The sequence below is a fragment of the Carya illinoinensis genome, chromosome 6 (assembly GCF_018687715.1).
Source record: "Carya illinoinensis cultivar Pawnee chromosome 6, C.illinoinensisPawnee_v1, whole genome shotgun sequence".
Classification (NCBI taxonomy): Eukaryota; Viridiplantae; Streptophyta; class Magnoliopsida; order Fagales; family Juglandaceae; genus Carya; species Carya illinoinensis.
Genome location: NC_056757.1, coordinates 14,698,316 through 14,710,405, shown reverse-complemented (window position 1 = coordinate 14,710,405; position 12,090 = coordinate 14,698,316). Strand labels below are relative to the sequence as shown.

The 12,090-nt window shown below is 38.0% G+C and overlaps 1 non-coding gene across 1 annotated transcript; it reads right to left on the bottom strand.

The window, feature by feature from the left end:
* Nucleotides 1-8,883: 8,883 nt before the first annotated feature.
* Nucleotides 8,884-8,987, bottom strand: LOC122314571. Its single transcript, XR_006243791.1, has one exon. It is a non-coding gene; the product is annotated as a small nucleolar RNA R71 (small nucleolar RNA).
* Between the last annotated feature and the right edge of the window lie 3,103 nt (nucleotides 8,988-12,090).

Genomic DNA, 12,090 nt, shown 5'->3' with positions numbered 1-12,090 from the left:
TGGACGTTCGGTGAGGAGGAGTTTACGTATAGAGTTTTTCGTTGACTTAAGAGAGAGAGAGAAGGAAAGTGGGAGCCGAAAAATGCGAAAGAAAGTGACTTTGACTTTCAGGTGGATTGGACGTTCAAAGTTTACGTTCAGGGAGAGTTTGTTTTACATGGAGATAAAGTGAAAGCTTACGAAAAAAATCTGGAGGGAAGCTTACAGACTGAACGACAGAAATTTGAGGAACTTTGCTCTATTTTAGTGAGAAAAAACAGAGGACTGCATCTTCTTCAAAAATTTGAACTTTGAGTTCAGTTTGGAAAAAAAATAAGCCGAGCAAAAAGGGGCAGCACATACACGGAGGAAGCTGTTGGTGTTGACGTAAAGGAGGACGCCTACGGAGGGAGTTTCGGACTGCCAAAGTGAAGTGTTCATTTTCATTGAGGGGAATGGGAGGACGCTGGTGAGAGGGGTTCCCGTTCTGCACGTGAAAAGGTGCTGGAGATAACTTTCTCTGTTTTTAGTGTTGAACTTTGAGTTCGGTTTGGAGAGCAAGCCAGAAGAGAGTCAATACGGAGAGGCAGATGGAAAGTAGAGAGGGCAGCAAGTTTACGTAAAAGAAAAAAAGAACTTTGTTCATGTGAAAGAGATTTGGAGAAGAGGTTTCAGACAAGCAATCATTCAAGCAATTACACATTTTCCACTAGATCATTCATTCAAATTGTAGCACATTGAAGAACTCCTTGAGGAGTCCAATAGCTACTGCAGCTCACCCTACTCCACCACCTCGAATTTTCATCTTCATTCAATTGGCTTGATCATTTCTTTCCCTACTTGCTATTTCATTTCAGTTTTAAGTTTCTGCATTATTTTGGAGATTTTTGGCTTAGAAGTTTGAACGATTTTTCTGTTATTCATTTAGTTCGTGCTATTTATTTTTATTGTTTCATTAAGCTTTCATTTTAATAGTGATTACAATTGCTATGATTTAATTTGAGAATTTGTGATTTAGATACAATGATGAACCCTAGAACATTGATTTTGAGGCTTTTCAATTTTCAGTGCATGATTTGTCAATTACTTTCTAATCTAGTTTAATTCTTAATTTAGTTTTATTAATTTCTGAGTTTAATCTATTAGTCATTTACATTCCAATCCGGCAATCAAAAATCTAAAAATATGAATCTAATCCATGACTAGTAACCTCTTCCATCCATTGCACATATCATCCTCTTGTTTTCTCTTTGTTAAGTTTTGAACATTTTTCAACGAGTTTAATTTAAGTAACTTTCCCTGAGCAGACGATCAAGGAATTTATTCCTAATTATTACACGACATCCTCCTGCACTTGGGATAGCATTAGTCCTACTCATTTTTGAGTGAGTCAAAGCCCTAATAGGCTTTAATTCTATCTTTTGTTGATCATCTAAAGCATTCACGGTTTTGACTCGTTTGTGCTTTACTTATGGAGCGTTTAATTAATTTACCTAGGCTTGAATAATGTGCATTTAGAAAAGCCCTGTGATTGGATAAGAATGAAAATGTATGATTTGATTAAGTTTTTCGAACATCTCTTAGTGGATTAAGGTCGAAACATCATGCATGATGAAGTTTAAGTGTTAAGGTTGTAAGCCTTGTTTAATTGGTGATTAAGGTCTCAAGTCATGCTTAACTGTTGGTGTGAACATGTATCACCTGAAATTAAGTTTTCAAATTGTCATTGAGGTATTGGAATTTGTGGCACTTGATAAAATGAGGTTAGACAAACATCCATAGCGTTTAATCAGTTGAAATCAAACTTGAGCGTTTATGGAATGGTTTTAATTGAAGCCCGCATACACCTTACCATTGGTTTTCCTTGATTCCAAAAAGAGCCACAGACCCCAAAGGTTCATTTGAGAATATTTGAGTTTCTAACTTGAGCTCAGGGCATTAATCTACTTGCAGATGATTTGTAACACCTAAACCATGTTTTGAGCTTAATTTTCCTTTTAATTATATCTAACATTTTTTATTTGAACTTTATTTTTAATTTTCTTATTGTTTTTCATCATTCCAGACCAGGGTAGAAGTTTAACCTTGATCCAACGCATATCAATAGAGTGGCAAAGACATGTCAATGCAGAATCACCACCAATCGGCACATGTGCATCTTGTTGTGCATTCAACCAAATCAGCTCCCTAGCCCATGCCATTTCCATCGTATTTTTGCCAACCACACATCATCTCATCTCTAATCGACCAGTCCAAGCCTTGTGAGAAATCCCCCCAAGTAACCGAACCATAGCCCTAACCAATTACATTTGAAACTTAGTTGAAGCAACCGAGTCTCATTGTATTTTTATTTGAATTCCTATTCTTAATTGTGCCATTTCCACATGCCACCACCCCTTTACCCCTTTCCTCAAATCCCCAAGAGTCCTTCAAGTCATCATGGGAATTTTGACCCAAGTCATCCCTCAAAATAGAGCTAAACCGATTGGCTTTTGCACTAGACATCACCCGACAACCTCACTTCACCCTCCCTTCGTTGTGCTGCTAAGAGTTGACCACTTGACAGCCAATCCTCTAACAACTTCCGCCAGAAAAAACCTTCAAGGAGTGTGATGATACGTGCACAAATCAGCCATGAAGATAAAACAAAAGTGATGCAACCAAGTGATAAAAATTTGTCCAGATTTTTAGCCTACTACGTGTGGCATCGTGGCATGACCTCATGCTTGTTCCTATTTTTTATTTTCACACCAAGTCAGCTCCCTGACCAGTATAGCACCTTGCAACACCTGAAATGAAGAAATCATGGGGGGTTAGGGCACCATTCATCTACACAAGTAATGACTCAAGTTGGAAATCTCACCACCACACTCCTCTACTCCCTCAACCAATCTTCAAGCCCTCCTTTAGCCAAGGCCAATGTCTCCCTCCCCCCTCTTGTAAATACGCCCCCACTCCACTCCCTTATTCCCCCCCACCTCACCTCCAAGACTTCTCTTGAGTCCTTGGGAGCTTTTCTCCTCTTCGTGTGCAAAAGAGTGAAACTGAGTGAGTTGTGTGAGTGTGTTCTTCAGTGAAGTGTGTTTGGGAGTTCTTGGGGCCACGAATTTTGTAAGTAACCCTGCCCAAATGTTTGTTTAGTATTAGCATAGTATGTTAGGTTTTAAATTATGCTATAGGAATGAATTTTGATTGAGTTTAAATGAGGTCAGCATGCGAGATTCAAAATCGGGTTAATTGAAAGATATTGTTTCCATTTGAATATTTTGGGTTGAATTTCTAGTTATGGCATGTCTTGGTACAAGTATGACTCAAATTTCTTCGAATGTGAGTTTTGATTGTTTAATTTAAACGGTTGACGCTAGGCTTTAATTCTATCTTTTGTTGATCATCTAAACCATGCACGATTTTGACTCGTTTGTGCTTTACTTACGGAACTTTTAATTAATTTACCTAGGCTTGAGTAATGTGCATTTAGAAAAGCCCTGTGATTCGACAGGAATGAAAATGTATGATTTGATTATGTTTTTGGAACATCTCTTAGTGGATAAAGCTAGAAACATCATGCATGATGAAGTTTAAGTGTTAAGGTCGTAATCCTTGTTTAATTGGTAATTAAAGTCTTAAGTCATGCTTAACTGTTGGTATGAACGTGTATGACCTGAAATTAAGTTTTCAAATTGTCATTAAGGTATTGGAATTCGTTGCACTTGATAAAATGAGATTACACAAACATCCATAGCGGTTAATCAGTTGAAATCACACTTGGGCGTTTATGGAATGCTTTTAATTGAAGCCCACTTACACCATACCATTGGGTTTCCTCAAGTCCAAGAAGTGCCACAAACCCCTAAGGTTCCCTTTTGACAATATTTGAGCTTCTAACTTTAGTTTAGGGCACTAATATACTTGCAGATGACTAGTAACATCTAAACCATGTTTTGAACTTAATTTTCCTTTTAATTATATCTAACATTTTTTTATCTAAAGTTTCTTTTTAATTTTGTTATTGTTTTTCATCATTCCAGACCAGGGTAGAAGTTTAACCTTGATCCAACGCATATCAATAGAGTGGCGAAGACATGTCAATGCAGAATCACCACCATTCGGCACATGTGCACCTTCTTGTGCATTCAACCGAATCAGCACCCTAGCCCACGCCATTTCTATCGTATTTTCACCAACCACACATCATCTCATCTCTAATGGACCTGTCAAAGCCTTGTGAGAAATCCCCCCATGTAATCAAACCGTAGCCCCAACTAATTCCATTTGAAACTTAGTTGAAGCAACCGAGTGGCATTGTATTTTTATTTGAATTCCTGTTCTTAATTGTGCCATTCCCACACACCACCACCCCTTTACCCTTTTCCTCCAATCCCCAAGAGTCCTTCAAGTCATCATGGGAATTTTCACCCAAGTCATCGCTCAAAATACAGCTAAACCGATTGGCTTTTGCACTAGACATCACCTGGCAACCTCACTTCACCCTCTCTTCCTTGAGCTGCTCAGAGTTAAGCACTTGACAGCCAATCCTCTGGCATCTTCCACCTATAAAAGCCTTCAAGGATTGTGATGATACGTGCACAAATCAGCCGTGAAGACAAAACAAAAGGGGTGCAATCAAGAGATGAAAATTTGTCCTGATTTTCAGCCTACTACGTGCGGCATCGTGGCATGACCTCATGCCTCGTTTCTCTTTTTTATTTTCACACCATGTCAGCTCCCACACCAATATATCACCTTGCAACACCTGAAATGAAGAAAGCACAGGGGGTTAGGGCACCATTCATCTGCACAAGTGATGACTCGAGTTGGAAATCTCACCACCACACTCCTCTACTCCCTCAACAAATCACCAAGCCCTCCTTCAGTCAAGGACAACGTCTGCCACCCCCCTCTAGTAAATACCCCCCCCCCCCCCTTCACTCCCTTATTCCTCCAAATCTCACCTCCAAGGCTTCTCTTGAGTCCTTGAGAGCTTTTCTCCTCATCGTGTGCAAAAGAGCGAAACCGATTGAGTTGTGTGAGTGTGTTCTTCAGTGAAGTGTGTTTGGGAGTTCTTGGGGCCACGAATTTTGTAAGTAACCTGCCCGAATCTTCTTTTAGTATTAGCATTGTATATTAGGTTTTAAATTATGCTATAGGAATGAATTTTGATAGAGTTTAAATGAGGTCAGCATGCGAGATTCAAAATCCGGTTAATTGAGAGATATTCTTTGCATTTGAATATTTTGGGTTGAATTTCTAGTTATGGCATATCTTGGTACAAGTATCACTCAAAACTTTTGTAGAATGTGAGTTTTGATTGTTTAATTTAAAATGTTGACACAAGCCATAATAGGCTTTAATTCTATCTTTTGTTGATCATCTAAAGCATGCACGGTTTTGACTCGTTTGTGCTTTACTTATGGAACTTTTAATTAATTTACCTAAGCTTGAATAATGTGCATTTACAAAAGCCCTATGATTGGATAAGAATGAAAATGTATGATTTGATTAAGTTTTTGGATTATCTCTTAGTGGATAAAGCTAGAAACATCATGCATGCTTAAGTTTAAGTGTTAAGGTCATAAGCCTTGTTTAATTCGTGATTAAGGTCTTAAGTCATACTTAACTTTTGGTATGAACATGTATGACCTGATATGAAGTTTTCAAATTGTCGTTAAGGAATTGGAATTTGTTGCACTTGATAAAATCAGGTTACACAAACATGCATAGTGGTTAATCAGTTGAAATCACACTCGGGCATTTATGGAATGCTTTTAATCGAAGCCCACAAAGACCATACCTGATGAAGCACTAAAATTGCATGATTAAGTTACTTAAGCAAAATATTGTTTGATAAAAAATGATGTAAGTACTTAATTATGCAATAGATCACATTACTTGAGTCAATTGATACATTCTAGTATTTTGGTGCTTAAAAAGATTTATAATGCAATTGATTCACATGAAACAAGACAAGCACCTCACATGCACGCAACACAAACTCACACATGCTAAAAGCAAACAAACTCACTCAGACATCACATGCACACAGCTTGACCCACAACAGCACTCATGCAAAACACATGCACATGCAGAACACATGCAGAACAGAAAGCAGGAAGAGAATCTGCAGCACATCACATGGACAGCAACTCACACTTGCAGCAGCACATGTACAGCAGCAGAAAAATCCTTCAAAGCAGCAGACAATCACGCTGGAAAAAAATCACATGCCAACAGCAGACTATTCAGACCAAGATGCAGAAAAACAGATGCAGAAAAACAGATGCAGAAAAACACATGCAGAAAATTCAACCACGCAGCAGACCAACACATGCAGACATGCAGAAAAATGCAAACATACAGACCAAACTCACAGGGACAGCACACCAATGCAGAAAAGCCGGACATCAAGAAATCACATGGGCTGCCTTTACTTTTCAACTGGGAGTTTTCGGTTTGGAAGAAAAGCAAGGGGGCAAGCAGCTGTTTTTCTTGACTTTTATCTTTTATTTTTTCTGCTTGCTTTCGGTTTGGCAGCAAGAGCTGGAGAGTTTGAGTTTTTCTTCTTTCTTTTTGATTCGGCTAGTAGCAGATTTTCAGGGTTTTCTTTTGGTTTTACATTCGGGCAGCAGAGTAATGTAGAGGTTGGTGTGTAAAGAAAGAGAGGTGCCGTGATTAAAGGGGAGTGAAGAGTGGAAAATCGGTGGTGATTGGAGGAGGGGGTTTGGACTTTGGACGACTAGAAGCAGCTTTATATTTATATATATATGTTGCTGGACGTAGGTGAGAAACAGGGAGACATAGAGAGACATTGAGGTGGAAGTAGGTGTGAGGACGTGAGGGAAATTGAAGAGATCGGTGCAGAAGTGTCGGCCAGGATTTTATTTGTTTTGTAGCTCTATTCTTGTACGTGCAACGTGTGAGTGGAAGAAGAGATGTGTGGGGTCGGTCTGAAGTAGAGAGGAGATGTTGTGCTGAAAGTGAAAGAAAGCAGTCGGTCAGTGCATGATTATAGTGAGGGTGAGAAGAGATGTGTGGGGTCGGTTTGAGTAGAGAAGGAAAGTGCCGATTGGTTTAAGAGTTGTGAAAGGAAAGAAAGCAGTCGGTTGCTTTTCCAGGAGAGTAGAAGGGGTGAGACTTGGCTGGAGTGAGACTTGGCTGAGGTAGGAATTTACGTGGGGATTTGAAGGGAGTCGGCTGGAATTAGTTTGATGTTGCTGAAAGTGCAGGGGCACGTGGGGAGTTTCCAAAACTTGAGAGAAAACGTGTGTATGTTTGAGTGGAGATCAAAATCGGTTGGTGGGGATTTAAAGTGTGTGAGGTCGGTTGGAGAAGAGGGGGATGAAGAGGGAGTTGTCGTCCAAACCGAAGGAGGTAGTGGTTGGACTGGTTTTCAAGGGAGTTCTTTTCGGCTCAATTTCCTGTTTTATGATCTAAGTTGTTTTCATTTTAGCTTGAGTTTTATTTTAATGATATCATGGATAATGTTTACTTAATTTTTATAGTATTTGTAATAAATATGGTTGGCTAAATTTTCATACTAAGGTTAGAGGTGAAGTTTAATGATTTAAATATTGTTTTCGAATCCACGTAAAATCTATTTTACGAGCTTGATCGATTGAAAGATTTTATTATTGGATATTTTGATTATCTATATACTCGTCTTGATTCATTGTGATTTCCGAATACAGTGAATGCTTGAGGAATCCCTGTGGTATTCAAATAGATTTATAAATGTTTTAATCATCAATCGTTCACACTCGATCATAAGCGTCTGTTTTTCTTGATCTTAAATGCTAAATCTTCCAATTAAACGGAATCATTATTCTAGTTTAATTGAAGTAAATCAATCGGAAACAATATCATAAATTATTGGACGGATCCTCGAAACCTTAGTCTTTATCCATATCTTTATATTCGATTGTACGTTTCTTTTAGTAATTTCGTTTCATTGTCTGAATTTATTTATTTTATTAGAAAAGTCAATCCCTGTGGATTTGATCCTGTAAGATACTACAACACCTGTATACTTGCAGGTAAAACTGCACTAAATTTTTGGTTCATTAATTTGAGTCAGAATTTAGTCGCAACAAGTTTTTGGCGCCGTTGCCGGGGATTGCAACGTGTGATAATTGTTTTTTTTTAAAAAAAAAAATTAATTTAGTAATCTTTTGCTAATTGTTTTTCATATCCTTTTTGCAGGTACGATTTGTTTTCCAGAAAAGAGAGCATGTAACATTGCTTCCATCTTCATACCATTTGGTAATCTCATTCAAAAAAAATATATATATATATATAAATTAAAAAAAAAAATTTACTTTCTTGCTTGTTTTGCATTTTGTTTATTTTTAATATTTGAATGTGCTTGATCCTCTATGATGAATGATCTCGTGGCAACGTGATTAAACGGGTAGATTGAGAAGAGAGGAAATTATTTTAAAAGAATTGATTAATACTTTGTCAGGTGATTCTGAAAATTCTCATACCATGGCTGACAATCGTAGTGTTCATGACGAACTAGAAAATGAAGAGGCACAAAATAATCCGCAAATGAGAACTTTGCGTGAATATTTGCAGCCTACAAGGACAAGTACTCCATCTTGTATGATTTTTCCTACGAATATGAAAAATTTTGATTTAAAACCAGGAGTAATCCAATTACTTCCCAAGTTTCATGGCTTGGATTCAGAAAGTCCTTATTTGCATCTAAAAGAATTTGAAGAAGTTTGTGCAACTTTACAAAACCAAACTATCAATGATGATGTTGTTAGATTAAAGTTGTTTCCATTCTCTTTGAAAGAAAAAGCTAAGAATTGGTTGAACTCCTTGAGTCCAAGATCTATTGGCACATGGCAAGAAATGCAAAGGGAATTTCTAAAAAAGTTTTTTCCTACTCATAGGACTAACACTCTTCGCAGAAATATTATGAATTTTTCTCAAAAGGAAAATGAAACATTTTTTCAGTGTTGGGAACGTTTTAAAGAATTGTTGCTAACTTGCCCACATCATGGCTATGAAACTTGGAGCACCATTAGTTTCTTCTATGAAGGTTTAACATCTCAAATGCGTCAGTTTGTAGAAATGATGTGTAGTGGTGATTTTCTAAATAAAGATCCTGATGACGCTTGGGACTATTTTGACCAATTAGCTGAAAATGCCCAATCTTGGGATAACACAGATCGTTCTGATCGGTCAAATAAGCCCAAACTCAGTGCCATGTCTCAAGAAGGTATGTATGTTCTTAAAGGAAATGATGATGTGAATGCTAGGATAGCAAGTCTGACAAGAAAAGTCGAAGCCATGCAACCTAGGAAGGTAAATCCGGTTAAGGCCAGTGAAAAAGAAGAAGAAAATTGTGGCATTTGTGAGATTAGTGGACACCTAACTCAGGATTGTCCAACAATCCCTGCTTTTAAGGAGGTGTTGCACGAACAAGCAAATGTCATGAATTCTTATCAGAGACCATTTTCTTCCCCATATTCGGAAACATATAATCCTGGTTGGAGAAATCATCCCAATTTTAGTTGGAGGAATGAGTCCAATATAAATCAAAATCCTCAAGGGCCATCTTCTTCTACTCCTTATGTGCCTCCACATAAGAAAACCCTTGAGGAGACATTACAGACTTTTATGCAGGGGCAAGCCAATATCAACACTCAGACAATGCATGCCATTACTGAGATGAGAAGTTTTATCAGCGACTTGACCTCTACATTACATGCTCAAGAAAAGGGTAAGTTTCCTGCTCAACCTCAGCCAAATCCAATAGGTAAATTTGAGGTAAGAAATTCAAATCCCTCTGATTCAAAATTTGAACATGCCAAGTCCATCACCACTCTACGCAGTGGAAAAATAATTGATAAGAGTATTTCAACAACGAAAGTTGATGAGACCAACAACTCTTTAAATTCCAAGAGTGATGGTGAACTTGAGAAGGTTGAATTAGATGTGCCTGTGAAAGCCCCAATACCTGCACCATTTCCCCAAAGATTGCAACATTCTCACAAGTTGGTTCAAAATGCTGATATTCTTGAAATTTTTAAACAAGTAAAAATCAACATTCCTTTGTTGGATGCAATCAAACAGATTCCTTCGTATGCTAAATTTTTGAAAGATTTGTGCACAGTAAAGCGTATGATGAAGGTGCAGAAGAAGGCTTTTCTCACTGAGCAGGTAAGTGCCATCCTCCAGAACAATTCTCCACCAAAGTACAAAGACCCGGGTTGTCCAACAATTTCCTGCGTGATTGGAAATTTTAAAATTGAAAAAGCTTTACTTGACCTCGGAGCTAGTGTTAACCTCCTACCCTACTCGGTATATGAGCAGTTGGGTCTTGGTGAGCTTAAACCCACCAAGGTAACACTCCAACTTGCTGACCGTTCAATTAAAATACCGAGAGGGATAGTTGAGGATGTGCTAGTTCAAGTAGAAAATTTTCCATTGGATTTCATTGTTTTGGACACGAAACCTGTCTTTGATGTTTGCACTCAAATTCCTATAATTTTGGGAAGGCCATTTCTTGCGACCTCAAATGCTTTAATAAATTGTAGGAGTGGTGTGATGGTAATTTCTTTTGGCAACATGACTTTGGAGTTGAATATTTTCAATATTTGCAAACAACCTGGTGATGATGATGATGTACAGGAAGTGAATCTAATCCAAACTCTTGTTCAAAATAAATTTGATTTGTCAAGTTTTTCTAACCCTCTTGAGGTTTGTTTGGTTCATGGTATAAACTTTGATGATGATTCTGTGCTTGCATCTATGAATTTTTTGCTGAATCTACTCCTATAATGGACACTGGTAAATGGAGAACACGTTTTGAGGAATTACCACCTCATGATGTCGTGTCTCTCCCCTCAAGTGTGCAAACACCAAAACTCGACTTGAAACCTCTACCTGTTGATCTCAAATATGCATTTTTAGGCCAAGCAGAGACATTACCAGTGGTCATTTCATCAAGACTAGATGAAATTCAGGAGAAAAAATTAATTGGTGTTCTCATTGAACACAAAGAGGCAATAGGATGGACCATAGCTGATATCAAAGGTATCAGTCCTTTGATTTGTACCCACAGGATTTATCTAGCGGACAATTCTAAACCCTCTAGAGAAATGCAGCGTAGACTGAACCCCAACATGAAAGAAGTTGTCAAAGCAGAGGTGTTAAAACTTTTGGATGTAGGGATCATTTACCCTATTTCTGACAGCAAATGGGTTAGTCCCACGCAGGTGGTACCCAACAAATCTGGTGTGACTGTAGTTAAGAATGCTAACAATGAATTGATCCCAACTAGAGTTACTACTGGTTGGCGTATGTGCATTGACTACAGAAAACTGAATTCTGTCACCAGAAAGGATCATTTTCCCCTACCATTCATGGATCAAATCATTGAACATGTAGCGGGCCATAAGTTCTATTGCTTCCTAGATGGTTATTCTGGATATAACCAAATTGAGATTGCTCCTGAAGATCAAGAAAAGACCACTTTTACATGTCCATTTGGTACCTTTGCATATCGAAGGATGCCATTCGGACTTTGTAATGCTCCTGCTACATTTCAACGATGCATGATGAGCATATTCAGTGACATGGTAGAGCGTTTCGTTGAAATATTCATGGATGATTTTTCTATTTTTGGTGATTCATTTGATGAATGTTTGACTCATTTGGAAAAAGTGCTGATTAGATGCAAAGAAAAGAATTTGATTTTAAACTGGGAGAAGTGTCATTTTATGGTCACTCAAGGGATTGTTCTTGGTCACATTGTTTCTTCTCAAGGTTTTGAAGTGGACAAGGCCAAAATTGAATTAATTTCTAAATTGCCCATCCCAAAGAACATCAGGGATATCAGATCTTTTCTAGGTCATGCAGGTTTTTACAGGAGGTTCATTAAAGGCTTCAGCACAATTTCTAGACCTTTGTGCAATTTATTGTCAAAGGAAAATTCTTTTGTGTGGACTGATGATTGTGAGTTAGCTTTTACAAAGCTAAAAGGTATGTTGATTTCAGCCCCAATTATGCAATCACCTGATTGGAATTTACCATTTGAGATTATGTGTGATGCTAGTGATTATGCTGTTGGAGCTGTGTTGGGCCAACGTAGGGACAAAAAGC